The sequence below is a fragment of the Oryctolagus cuniculus genome, chromosome 8, assembly GCF_964237555.1.
Source record: "Oryctolagus cuniculus chromosome 8, mOryCun1.1, whole genome shotgun sequence".
Taxonomy (NCBI): Eukaryota; Metazoa; Chordata; class Mammalia; order Lagomorpha; family Leporidae; genus Oryctolagus; species Oryctolagus cuniculus.
Window position 1 is genome coordinate 124,983,970 of NC_091439.1, and position 12,706 is coordinate 124,996,675.

Below are 12,706 nucleotides of genomic sequence, written 5' to 3' on the forward strand. Positions count from 1 at the left end.
GGGGGATCTGGATTGAGCTCCTGGCTCCTGGCTTTGGCCTGGTCCAGCCTGGGATGGAGCTGTTGAAGATTATTTGGGGATGTGAACCAGAGGTGGGTGCTCTCTTATCTTTCTATGTTAAAAGGAAATAAATAGGGGCTGGCTCTGTGGTGTAGTGGATTAAGCCATCATCTACAGTGCTGGCATCCAGTATGGACACCAGGTGGAGTCCCAGCTCCTTCACTTCCAATACAGCCCCTTGCTAATGCACCTGGGAAATGCAGCAGAAGACAGTCCAAGTGCTTGGGCCCCTGCCACCCATGTGGGAGACCCGGGAGAAGCTTCTGGCTCCTGGCTTTGGCCTTGCCCAGCCCCAGCAGTTGTGGCCATTTGGGGAGTGAGCCAGCAGATGGAAGATCTCTGTATTTGTCTCTCCCTCTCTCTCTGTAATTCTGACTTTCAAATAATTAAATAAATCTTTAAAAAAAAGAAAGAAGAAAGAGAAAGAAACGAAGCATGGAAGGAATGAAGGAAGGTGAAACAAGAAGGAAGAAAGAAAAAGAAAGGCAGGCCAGTGTTGCAGTGCAGCAGGTCAAGCCGCCACTTGCAACACCAGGATCCGATGTCAGAGTGTTACAGAAACCTGGGGTGGGAAAACGCCCTTCGTTCAAACAGGCATCAGACAGTGGAGGATCAAAGCAGTTTATTAATTAATCCTGCTGATTCCAGGCTCAGCTGGAATCATTTCCTGAGAACTGAGCAACAATTCCAAGTTTCTAGAATATTTATGGGTTCATCAGCATCATACCTTAGCTACTGCAGCACTGGTGGGTTTAAATTGCAGCCTGCGTGACTTAGGACCACACTTCCAATGGTCAGTGGGTCCAGTATGTATATAAAAGAGATACAAGGAGTAGATTTATAGGACAGATTTATGACTGGAGTTTACAGAAGCAGAACTTAGGACGTCTTCCCTCCCTAGACAAGATCACAGTGGGCAGCTGCTTCACTAGTTAATTGTGAGCAGTCACTTTTCGAGGTTTGTGTTGGGGGGTGGGTTCGCCTTTCTTTCTTTGTCTCTGGCTGTGGCTGGCCACATTTCCTCTACAAGAGCTCTGGCTTGAATCCTGGCTGCTCTGCTTCCACCCCAGATCCCTGTTCATGTGCCTGGGAAAGCAGCAGAAGACGGTCTAGGTGCTCAAGTCCCTGCTACCCAAGTAGGAGACCCAGATGGGTTCCAGGCTCCTGGTTTCAGCCTGGCTGAGCCCTGGCCATTGCATCCATCTGGGGCAGTGAACCAGCGCATGGAAAATCTTTCCCTCTCTTCGTAATGCTGCCTTTCATTTAACCCCCTGCATCCCCCACCAACACACAAAGACTTCCCTGATTTGGAGAAATTTCATCTTTGCCCCAGAGAGGAGAAACCCAGGAAGGTTTCTGCCCAGCAGGTTTAATTCTGTCCTGTTGGTGCCCGCCTTTAGCCCCTCATGTCAGCAACCCTGCCTCTGCCTATGACACATCCCAAGTCCAGCTACTTCTCCTCATCTTGGTTCCCCCTGCACACCCTCCCACCACCTCGTAGACCCTGTTTCCCACAGGGTCCCCTGTCTCCCGCCAGTCTCTATGCAGCAGTCAGGGTGACCCTGTCACATGTGGGATGAAGCTCTTGCCACTTTCTGTTCAGAGCCCTCCTTTTGAGGGCTAATAGCAGGAACTTGGTGTTTTTAGGGGGCCGGTGCTGTGGAATAGAGGGTAGAGCTGCCGCCTGCAATCCTAGCATCCCATATGGGTGCTGGTTCCAGAAGCGACTGCTCCACTTCCAATCCAGTTCTCTGCTAATGCACCTGGGAAAGCAGTGGAAGACGGTCCAAGTGCTTGGGCCCCTGCACCAGCGTGGGAGACCCGGAGGAAGCTCCAGGCTCCTGGTTTCTGATTGGTCTCTCTCTCTGGCCATTTCGGTCATCTAGGGAGTGAACCAGGGGATGGAAGATCTCTCTCTCTCTGCCTCTGTCTGTCTGTAACCCTGCCTTCCTAATAAATAAATACATCTTAAAAAATAAAAACATAGGGTCTGGCACTGTGGCACAGTGGGTTAAAGCCGCAGCCTGAAGCACCGTCATCACACATGGGTGCTGGTTCGAGTCCTGGCTGCCCCTCTTCCGATCCAGCTCTCTGTTATAGCCTGGGAAAGCAGTGGAAGATGGCTCAAGTCCTTGGGCCCCTGCACCCACATGGAAGACCCAGAAGAAACTCCTGTTTCCTGACTTCAGATCAGCTCAGCTCCGGCTGTTGCAGCCATCAGGGGAGTGAACCAGCAAATGGAAGACTTCTCTCTCTCTCTCTCTCTCTCTCTCTCTCTAACTATTCCAAATAAATGAAAATAAATCTTAAAAAAATAATTAAAAATAAACATAAAAACATTAAAAAACTGTTTTTAGGACTTGTGGTCAACAAAGTTGAACCAAGCTGATTTTTCTTTAAAAACAAAAGGACTTTTACCCTCATTGGCTGGCTTCCTCTCATGCTCTGAGTTAGTCCTTAAAGTCTATTGGGGAACCCCTGTGAAATCAGACTCCTGCTCTCCCTCGGAGCTCATCAGCTGCCCCCTCCCCCTCCCTCCACACCAGCTGCTGGACCCCCTGAGGTTCCCTGGCCCTGTCATGCTCCTGCTCAGCCTGGGATCTCTCCAGAGCCTCCTCACTTCATTCTCGCCCTCCCTCAGGAAGTGAGGTCTTGCTTGACCTTCCAAAAATCAAAATCCAGCACCACCCTCCCTGCCCCCCCCAACTTCATCCACACCACTCGCCCTGGCAGCCACAGTTACTCACGTGCTGGTTGATGATCAGCTTCTCCACTGAAATGTCAGCTCCACAAAGGCGCTGCCTCGGGTTTTGCTCCACACCGGTTTGTTAAGGGCCTAGGAGAGTGCAGCCTGAGGAACGTGTTGAATGGATGAACACTTCTTCCAGCAAGATGCACTTGCTGGGTCATTTATGAAACAGTCCAGTGTGGGGCTGGACTTGAGCACAGCGGCCACCGCTTGGGACACCTGAGTCCCAGACTGCAATGCCTGGATTCAAGGGCTGCCTCTGCTGCTGACTCCAGCTTCCCCTGAATGCACACCCTTGCAGGCAGCAGGTGATGGCTCAACTACTTGGGTTCCTGCCACCACATGGGAGACGTGGTTGAGTTTCTAGCTCCTGACTTCGGTCTGGCCTAACTTCACCTGTTGTGGACATTTGAGGGGCGAACCAGAGGATCGAAGATCTGTCTGTCTGCCATGCAAATATATAACATGGCCTGTCCACGTCCATCCCCTGGTGCAGAGAATGGAGGACTGGGAAGGGCAGGTCCTGAAGTCAGGCCAGGCTCCCTGGGGCAGGAGTCCCCCCAGGGGACTTCTTGGAAGGAGGCAGGTTTTGGTTGTGTCCCAAATGATGGCATCGCAGAGCACAAGGGTCAGTGAGCCCGGGTCATGGGTCAAACAATCTTTATTCCTCCAAGGTATCATTGTCACTTTAATTTACAAAGAAGGAAACTGAGGCACACAGGCACACAGTGACACAAGGGTGGGGCTGGGATTTCAATCTAAGACAATCACCAAAATTCTCTTAAATATTACAATCCACTGACTCCCTGTCATTCATTCATTCTACAAGAATTTATTGAGTGCTTACTTTGGAGCTGATGTTAATGCCAGGTTGGTGAAGGAAGTAGACTAAAAGCCTAGTATGTGGTGGAGGGAGGAGAAAGTCCATGATACACAGGTGACTCAGTTCTGTAGTGTGTTGGAGGTGTGGCAAAAACAGAAAGGCGGTAAGGTGGGCTACAGATGAGGAAGGGGACGAGGGTGCTCTGATTTAAGTGGGGTGGCCAGGGATGGCCTCATTTTCCTGAGAACCTGCAGGAGGTGAGGGAGGGGGCCAGGGGGTGTTTGCAAGGAAGACACACACACAGGTCCAGGGAGGGGTGCCGGTCTGGTATTTGTGGAGATGGTCAAGGAGGGGTGGTGGATAGGTGTTACAGCACAGCTGGCAAACTGCCACTTGGGACATGGCATCCCATATCAGAGTGCCAGGCCAGGGTTCTCACAATTTTGCATTTCCCATCCAGCTCCCTGCTAATGCTCCTGGGAGGCAGCAGATGATGGCCCAAGGATTTGGGTCCCTGCTATCCACATGGGAGATCTGGAAGGAATTCCTGGCTCCTGGCTTCAGTCTGTCCCAGCCCTGGCTATTGCAGCCATTTGGAGAATGACTCAGAAGATTTCTCTCTCTCTCTCTCCCTCTCTCTCTCTCTGCCTTTCAAATAAATACATCTTAAAAAAAAAAAAAAGAAGAGGCACTGCAGCACAGGTCAAGCCTCCACCTGCAGTGCCGACATCCCATATGGGTGCCGGTTCTGGTCCTAGCTGCTCCTCTTCCAATCCACCTCCCTGCCAATGGCCTGGGAAAGCAGTAGAAGACGGCCCAAGTGCTTGGGCCCCTGCACCTGCGTGGGAGACCCGGAAGACGCTCCTGACTTCATATTGGCCCAGCTCCGGCTGTTGTGGCCATTTGGAGAGTGACTCTGAGGGTGGAAGACCTCTCTCTGTCTCTCTTTCTCTCTCTCTCTGTAACTCTGCCTCTCAGATAAATCTTAAAAAACAAAACAAAACAAAAACAAACCCACTGCCACAACAGAAAATGACTGATCTAGTTAAGCTATGGACAAAAGACCTGAATAAATCTTAAGAGGAAAAGACAGCAACGGGGTGCGTGTGACCGGGACAAGGAAGCAAGAGGGAAGGGCAAGGGACATGCAGCCACTCTGTCTTCCGAACCCTGAAGTGGCCTGCACTGCAGGTTTGTGCCTGTTTGCCAGGGAGCTGTCTGCAGTCCAGGCTCCTGGGGATAGCGCAAAGCTTTCCATGGCCACTCAGCCCACCTTGGTCACCACGGAGAGCCAAGAACGAGGCTCCATCATTAAGGAGGTTGTGTGTGCTGCAGTCCGGGCAGGAGAAACAGCCAGGGTGAAGCAGCCATGGCTGACACCAGGCAGCAGGTGGATAGGGACTGGACTGGGACAGAATAGCTGAACAGTAACATGCTGGGCAGCTGGTCTGCGTGTCACAGCGACAGGCACAAGAATGGACAGCAGTTAGGGGATCCACAGACCGCCTGGCTGTGAGACTGAACAAGGCAAAGGAAACCTGAGAGAGTAAAGGAAGCCTGAGCTCCATGAAGGGGCGCACGGCAGGAGGGGCGAGGGCACCCGTGAGAATGGCAAGGTGAGCAGCCCAGAGCCCCCTGGGCTGCACACCCTGCCTCTACACTCTCCAGCTCTGTGGCCCTGCTGCTGAATGGCAAGCTACTCTGCAGGTCTGTGCCTCTGTTTTCCTTTCTGTAAAATGGGTGTGACTTAGTGTGTGTTCTGTTGCTATCCAGTACTGGAGACTGGGTCATTTACAAGGAGAGAGGTTTCCTTTGGCTGCCAGCTCTGGAGGCCGGGAAGGCCAGGGCAGCGGCTGGTGCTGACTTCACGCTGCTTCAGCTCAGGGCCTGCAGGTGTGCTGGGAGACAGAGTGTGAGGACAGCCTGGCTTTATAACAACCCACCCGAGGTGTGGGCACTAGGGTACAGCATGCTCAACAGCTACGTGGGACTCCCACATTCCTTATCGGAATGCTTGGGATCTAGTCCCTCCACTTCTGATCCAGCATCTTGCTAATGTGCCTGGGTGGCAGCAGGTGATGGCTCAAATACCTGGGCCCTGCCACCCTGTGAGAGATGCGGATGGGGTTCTAGGCTCCTGAGTTTGGCCTGGCCCAGCGCTGGCTATTCCAAGCATTTGAGGAGTGGACCAGTAGATGCAAGATCTCCCTCTGTCTCTCCCTCTCTCTCTGTCACTCTGCCTTTCAAATAAATAAAAACGAATAAATAAAATTTAAAAAAGAACTAAACAGGGGCTGATGTGGTAGCACAGTGGGTTCAGCTTCCGCTTGCTTTGCCAACATCTCATACTGGGGCACCAATTCAAGTTCTAGCTTCTCCATTTCCAATCCAGATCCCTGCTACTGTGCCTGGGACGGCAGCCACAGAAGGCTGGAATACTTGGGCACCCACGTGAGAGACCTGGGTGGAGTTCTAGGCTCCTGGCTTCAGCCTGGCCCAGCCCAGGGCATTGCAGCCATTTAAGGGAGTGAACCAGCAGTCTCTTCTTGCTCTCTGTCACTCCGACTTTTCAATGAAGTAATTAACAAAATTGCCTTTTTAAAATTAAAGAACCTAAACAATGTGCTCTATTCATAAGGGAGAGGCAGTGCTGGGAGGATCAGTATGGAATTCTGCCAGAAAGGCCGGTGTCCCTCACAACCGAAATCACCTCTTCACCGCCCCTCCCAACAAGACTGCAGTGACAAGCACATGGCCACAGGAGTATGGAGACAAACCAAACTCCCTCTGTCGCACGGTGCTAGCAGTGCCTGGACCCTGGAGCGGCTGAGGAGATGACACGGATATTCTAAATCACTTCAAGTTGCCTGGGGAACCCCAGATAATTGTGTCTTTGAAGAATGCCCTTCACAAATCACTCTGGGAATTTCTGTAAATTGGTTTTTGAATTTTAAAAATCATTAATTTATTTGAAGACACTAAACTTCCTTCTTCTGTGAAGAAAATAAGCAAAACAAAATCCTTGGGCTGGTGCAGCACAGTGCGGCAAGACTCGGCCTGTGGTGCTGGCATCCCCTGAGGGTACCAGCTCGATCGAGTCCCGGCTGCTCCACTTCTGATCCAGATCCCTGCTAATGTGCCTGGGAAAAGCAGAACAAGATGGCCCAGGTGCTTGGACTCCCGCGCCCACGTGGGAGACCTGGAAGGAGTTCCAGGCTCTTGGCTTCGGCCTGGTCTAGCCCCTGGCCATTGCAAACAGAAAGAAAAATCTCTTTCTCTCTGTAGACATTTGGGGAGTAAACCAGCGGATGGAAGATATCCTTCTGTCACTTTTTCTCTCTCTGTAATCTGTAACTCAAATAAATAAATAAATCATATTTTGTTTCTTTCTCTGTAATCTGTAACTCAAATAAATCATATTTTGTTTGTTTGTTTTTAAATAAAGGAGTGAACAGCTTGGGGCCTTTAGCAGAAGGTCCCTGTGACAGGGAAGCATTGTTGGACTCCCTTTGACTTGGGCTTTTATGCCTTGGGAATGTGGCAGAGTGGGCTTTGGGAACACTGACGGTGATTTGGGCAGAAATGGGAGGCTCCTGGCCCCTGAGCCCAGTTTCATCGCAGGATGCCTCACAAGCTGCCTCTATCTCCTCCACGCCCAGGGAGTGTCCCTGACCATCCCCTTCACACGCAACACCCTTAACGTGTGTATGAATTCTATCAGACACCTAGAGTGGCCAATCGCTCTGGATAGACGGCTGTATGCGGAGTCACGCCAAATATACAGCAAGCTCCAAACAGTCCTCTCTCCTCCTCACTCTTACTATACTGCACTGAATATGGTAGATGGCCAATATTTTTAAATTATTGCAATGTGAAGTTTGCTTAATAATTTAAATGTATGAGGGGACACATGCCCAGAAAACTATTACTGCTTTTCTGCCCTGGATGACCAAAGGAAGACAACGACAGATGATTGTATATTTTGTTTAATACTTGCATTGTTTCTATAGCGCAATTATAGCAATCTTTAAATTTACTTTTCATTACAAATATTTGTCAAGTTTTGTTTCAGAAACATTTTTCCTACTCTCTTGCACATGCACCCAGACACACTACAAAAAACTCATTCATAACACAGTAAGGGCAAACAGTATTCATGTAAACATCTTCCATTAATTTCCCATAATTTAAAAAATCATAAAATTATAGATATTGAATAAGGCTCATAGATTTAGTTCAAATTCCACAAAAGACCAAAAATGCTCCTTAACTGTCGTGGGGTTAACTTTGGGTTGCAATAATGCTGAAAGCATCCCCTGGCTGCCACTCTTTAACCACACCTCACAACCTTGTAAGTGCATTTCCAGATAGAAAGAGAACATAGAAAACCCAGGAGGAGAAACTTCTGAAGTAGGGAGCTCAGAATCACAGACATGACATTCTCCTGTAAGCAGGCATGACAGGGTCCCTGTGGTTTCCCAAAACAGGAATCAAGGTGAAGTACAGTGACCCAAAATGTAACCCAGTCGATATGTTAAGATACACTGGTGTGTGTGTTCATATTGCTAGTATACACAGTGAAAATTTGTCATAATATTTATCATTTCATTATATCTAGGACCAAAGTGGGAAAAAAAAAAACACGCAAGTTGACATCCTTGAAAGGAGTTTTATTTTATTTTATTTTTTTTTCCTGTAACCTAAGAGTTAGGAGAGTCGGGAGGTATGTCCTAGGGATGTGAATGGTTTTGCTCCTGAAACGACTTCTAAGAGCTGTGTGTGAAGTCACAGAGGAAGCGAGGGTGCGCAGGACCAAGGCCGTCTCTCTGTCTGGTTGGAAGTCGGGTGCTCAGGTGCATAGTCTTCCAGAGCCCAGACAGGGAGTGAGTGGGCTGTGCTGAGAAACCGGCCCCCCGCAGGCGCCTGCCGCTGCCTCGCCTCTCGGGCAGGCAGCCAGCGCTGGCAAAGCCGCGAAGTCCCACCCTGGGGTCTGAGCCCCAGCTCCACTGAGGGCAGCCTCCCTGATGTGTGTGGCTAGGCAGTGAGGGTGGCCGCCGGGAACCCCAGCTCCAAGGCTCCCACGGCCGAGTCTGGCTTCTGATTCTGCTGCCCTGCAAAGAAATTGTGCTCCGGGGAACTGCACCAGCGTCTCTAATGCCTCTGACTCACTCTGGGGCCCCTCGGGGGCCCGCAGGGATGTCGCTAAAAGGTGAACACACCTCCGTTAGCACCTAACTTACCACCAGGAAGCGGCGGAGGCACTGGGGAAGCCCACGAGCTCGCTCCACACCTCGGGGCAACCGCCTGGGGGCGCTGCCTCGGGTCGGAGTGATTTGTAGGCTTTTGATTTCTAAAAGTCAAAATTGATCTGCATTGTATCTCAATAGACTCCTAGAATTCTCACCAAAATTTGTGCAATCTGTTTAAATAGCACTGGAGTAATTCAGCTTCATTTAAATATAGTCATTCTACCAAGAAAATATTTCATACAAACATCTATTTACATACAAACACATTAAAATTTGCGAAAAGGGCTTCCACCCCTGTGATCATATGGCATGAGAGAGTTTCATTGCTTTGAGTATGTATGCACACATTTGGCAAAAGGAAATTATTGAAATTTAGTATTTTTAAAGTAAAAAAGCCTCCAAATTCCTGAAAGTTCAAAGAAAAAAACAAACAAACAAAAAACTATCGAGGTACCTCAAGTGGTTGCAATTTTAATAGATTTTGTGAACCTTTGATCTGTGGCAAATAAACATTACAACTATCAGTCTTGCAACGTAGTTTTGCTTGTTTTTCTAAAACAAAAGATGTCACGAGTCTATTAAATCACTACTCTTAAGACAGAAACTCGAGGCAACTGTTTTAAACCCAAAAAAATGGAAAACTGTACCTCTACCCTCTTGGAAGATTTTAAATGCATTTCGAGATGAGCGATTGAAATTTCTGTATATTCCATGAAAATTACTAAAAGCGTCAGTACTGTCTCCCCAAGATAACCCTGTAGCTCACTGTTCACAATGAAGGAGATTTGGATCATCACTTTTCCACGCTGTGCATGCCGACGTGTGGTCTTCTTGGCCTTTTTGGGTTGTTGGAGAGAAGGAAATCGATTTTCAAGCATGAAGAACCCCAGGGCCAATAGCTTTACAGTCCCAGGCAGGTTCAGAGAGGTCGTGAAAACAAATTTCCTTCCTGGTTGCTCAGGTTGGGCTGTGGGGGTGAAGCGGGTTGAAACAAGAGTAGGTCCTACAAAACCCAAGTCCTCCTCCTCTGTGGCCTTCGCATCTCATCCTTCCTGTGAGTCGGACATTCAGTCCTCCTGTGGCGTTTGTGAGTCCATTCAATGTCCAGCTGGGACATGCTCCTCCAGGTTACGTCCTAGTCCTAACTCTACCATGAGATAGTAGTTCGTTCTAGAAAAGATGCTATGGGAAGATCTAGTCATGCAGGATTGGACTGAGACAGCTCTGAGTGAATCTCCAGGACAATGCTGTTGTTTAGGAGTGCATAGACTCACATCTCCACTCCCCACCACGTGGGCTCCTGCACATCCCTGCGGTGACCCGGATGCGGAGTCAGCTGCTTCCTGACACAGCTCCTCCTACAGTGGGTGAAAAGCTCGTCATTCTGAGGCTGTTCCACTCACACTTTGGTTCAAACAAGGACCACACTGGTCTTTCCCCAGCAGTCAACTCCTTCTGAAACCCTGGCCCTCTCCACTTCTTTCCCTACCTGCACAACACAGCAGATCTCAGGGCCCCTCAGTTCCCACCTGTGCAAAGTGGAATGTGCGTGCATGAGGGGAGGTGTGGTGGGGGACAGCAGGTGTGACAGCATCACTCAGGGGTAGAGAGCAACTGGAGGAAGGTTCGCACAGAAAGGTCTGGAAGAGAGAGGAAGAGAGAGAGAGAGAGAGCAAGTGAGTGCTGGAGACACAGACCACAAGAGAGGAGAGCAACTTGCCTGGAGAGTTGGGAATGGGGGAGTCTGGCTGGGCTAGGGTTCCACCTAGAAACTTAGGCTTCCTTGTGTGGGAGGAGAGAGAAGAAGAAAGATCCGGGGCTGGGAAAAGGCGAGCAGGAAGTGTGGAGAATCAGGCAGAAAGTCAGAGAGAGGCTCAGCGTGGGTGTCCTCTTGCCTCCAAATTACCTGGAGGTCATAGACACATGGCCTGGTTGTAAGCTGAGTGTTTTCATTCAATATGTATTTGGAAGAATTGATCATTTTACTTCGGGACTCCTAACCATCTTCAATCCCTTTGATCCAAAAATTTTGTTCTAATTGCATTTCAAGGGGATCACTAGAGTACCCTTCTGGGATAGAAATTATATCCCAGCATGGCCGTGACCATGGGAGACCACAGACGGCTGTGTCACAGGTCTAACCTGCACCCTGCTCTCTCCGACCTCTCTCCCTGGCCTGGCTCTGAGGACCCCTGACTGGGCCTACTTCCTCCTGTCACTCACTTTGGGATACCTTTAAATAAAAACACCTATCAGAATCCAAGTCCAGAGACTCCGTCCGTCTGCCACAGATTACAGAACAATCTCTTTCTACAGAATAGAAGCGATCCTACCCTGCTGCCTTTTGAGCTAAAAACCCCATGCAGTTCCTTTTGCAGGAGCCCTTCCTGGAAGCCCTGAAGACTCCCTCTTGTACTGTGAACCATCAGCTTAAGCATACAAACAGGAATCCAGCTGGATCTCCCCGAATCCCCCACCACCTAGCTCCAAAGCACACAGCCGGGCATCCAGGAAGCCTGGCCTTGAAAAGACTAGATGGACCGCTCGGTCACTGCCTTGAGGGGTGAACCCTGCAGGCCGCAACCCTTTTCCCCGCCCCTGGGATACCTGACCTCCAAGTTGCCGGCTGCCCTGGATCACGCTCTTCTATTAAAGGCTTCCTAAGAGCACTGTCTTACCAACAAGAGCTAGCAAACTCTCTTTTCCCTGTCTCCTGATTCCTCCACCGCTCCCAGCCATACTTCTCCCATCAGCAGGAGCTCACTGTGGGCTACAGCTTGGAAGGCCAAACCGACTGGCTTTCAAGGCCAAACCGACTGGGGGCGACAGATGGCCACTGCTGACGGCTGCAGGTCAGAGCAAGCCCTTCCTGAGACCTCATCGCAGCATCTAAAGAAGACGCAGCTCCAAATCGGTGGCATGTGGTGCACTGCTTATTGAAAACCAAGCGTTCCGGATTCATTCAGAGCCATCCCAGCTATGTTATCAATCTAATGTGCTAAACTAAAAAACAAGGGTTTTCTCCTTATTTCTGCAGTTGTGATTACACATGGCTTGCAAAGATGGCTGAAAGGCTATTGATACTGCTGCTGTCAACTACACAGGTGCTAACTCTCAGTTTATAATGCTTTGAAGCAAGTCAGTTTTGAAATTACAATGAGCAAGAGTAAGGTTTGATTTGTACCTAGAGATCAGTATGTCTGCCTTAACAGTATTGATTTAAAACTTGTTGTTTGAATTCTGTGTTAGAACTCAAGTTTGCTATTTGACTTTTGAGTTCAATGCACTGTGCCACAAGCCAGACTGCGCTATGTTATGTACATTTAATGTGTCCCCAAGGAGAAAAAAAATGACTAACACTATTGAAGATATTGCAAAATTGCCACAGTTACTGCTTAGAAATACTAATAGTCCTCTCTTCTTTCTTAAAGTATATATTACAACTCTCCCATAACTTAATGCAAACGAAGTAAATTCATTTCTTCCCACATCTTAAAGCAAAGATATCTTTGTTTACATGTGAGAATAATAATTCTATAATAACAACTCCCGGCTCTATGAGCCAGTACTTTATATTAGGGTGTAATAATGAAACAAAGAGCCAGAAAGACCTACGCACTCCCAGTGACACAAAATCTGTTTGGAAGGTTTCTCTCATCATCCATCCGGGAGGATAGCTAAGACAGGGAACAGGACTGAGAATTGAAATGACCCAAAAAGAGGGCTTCTGTGTACTAGGAAAAAAACAAAGCCAGTCTATTGCAAGATACAGATCAAAGGTTAGAAGGCAAATTATACTACATTTAGAGAATACAGATGTAATCA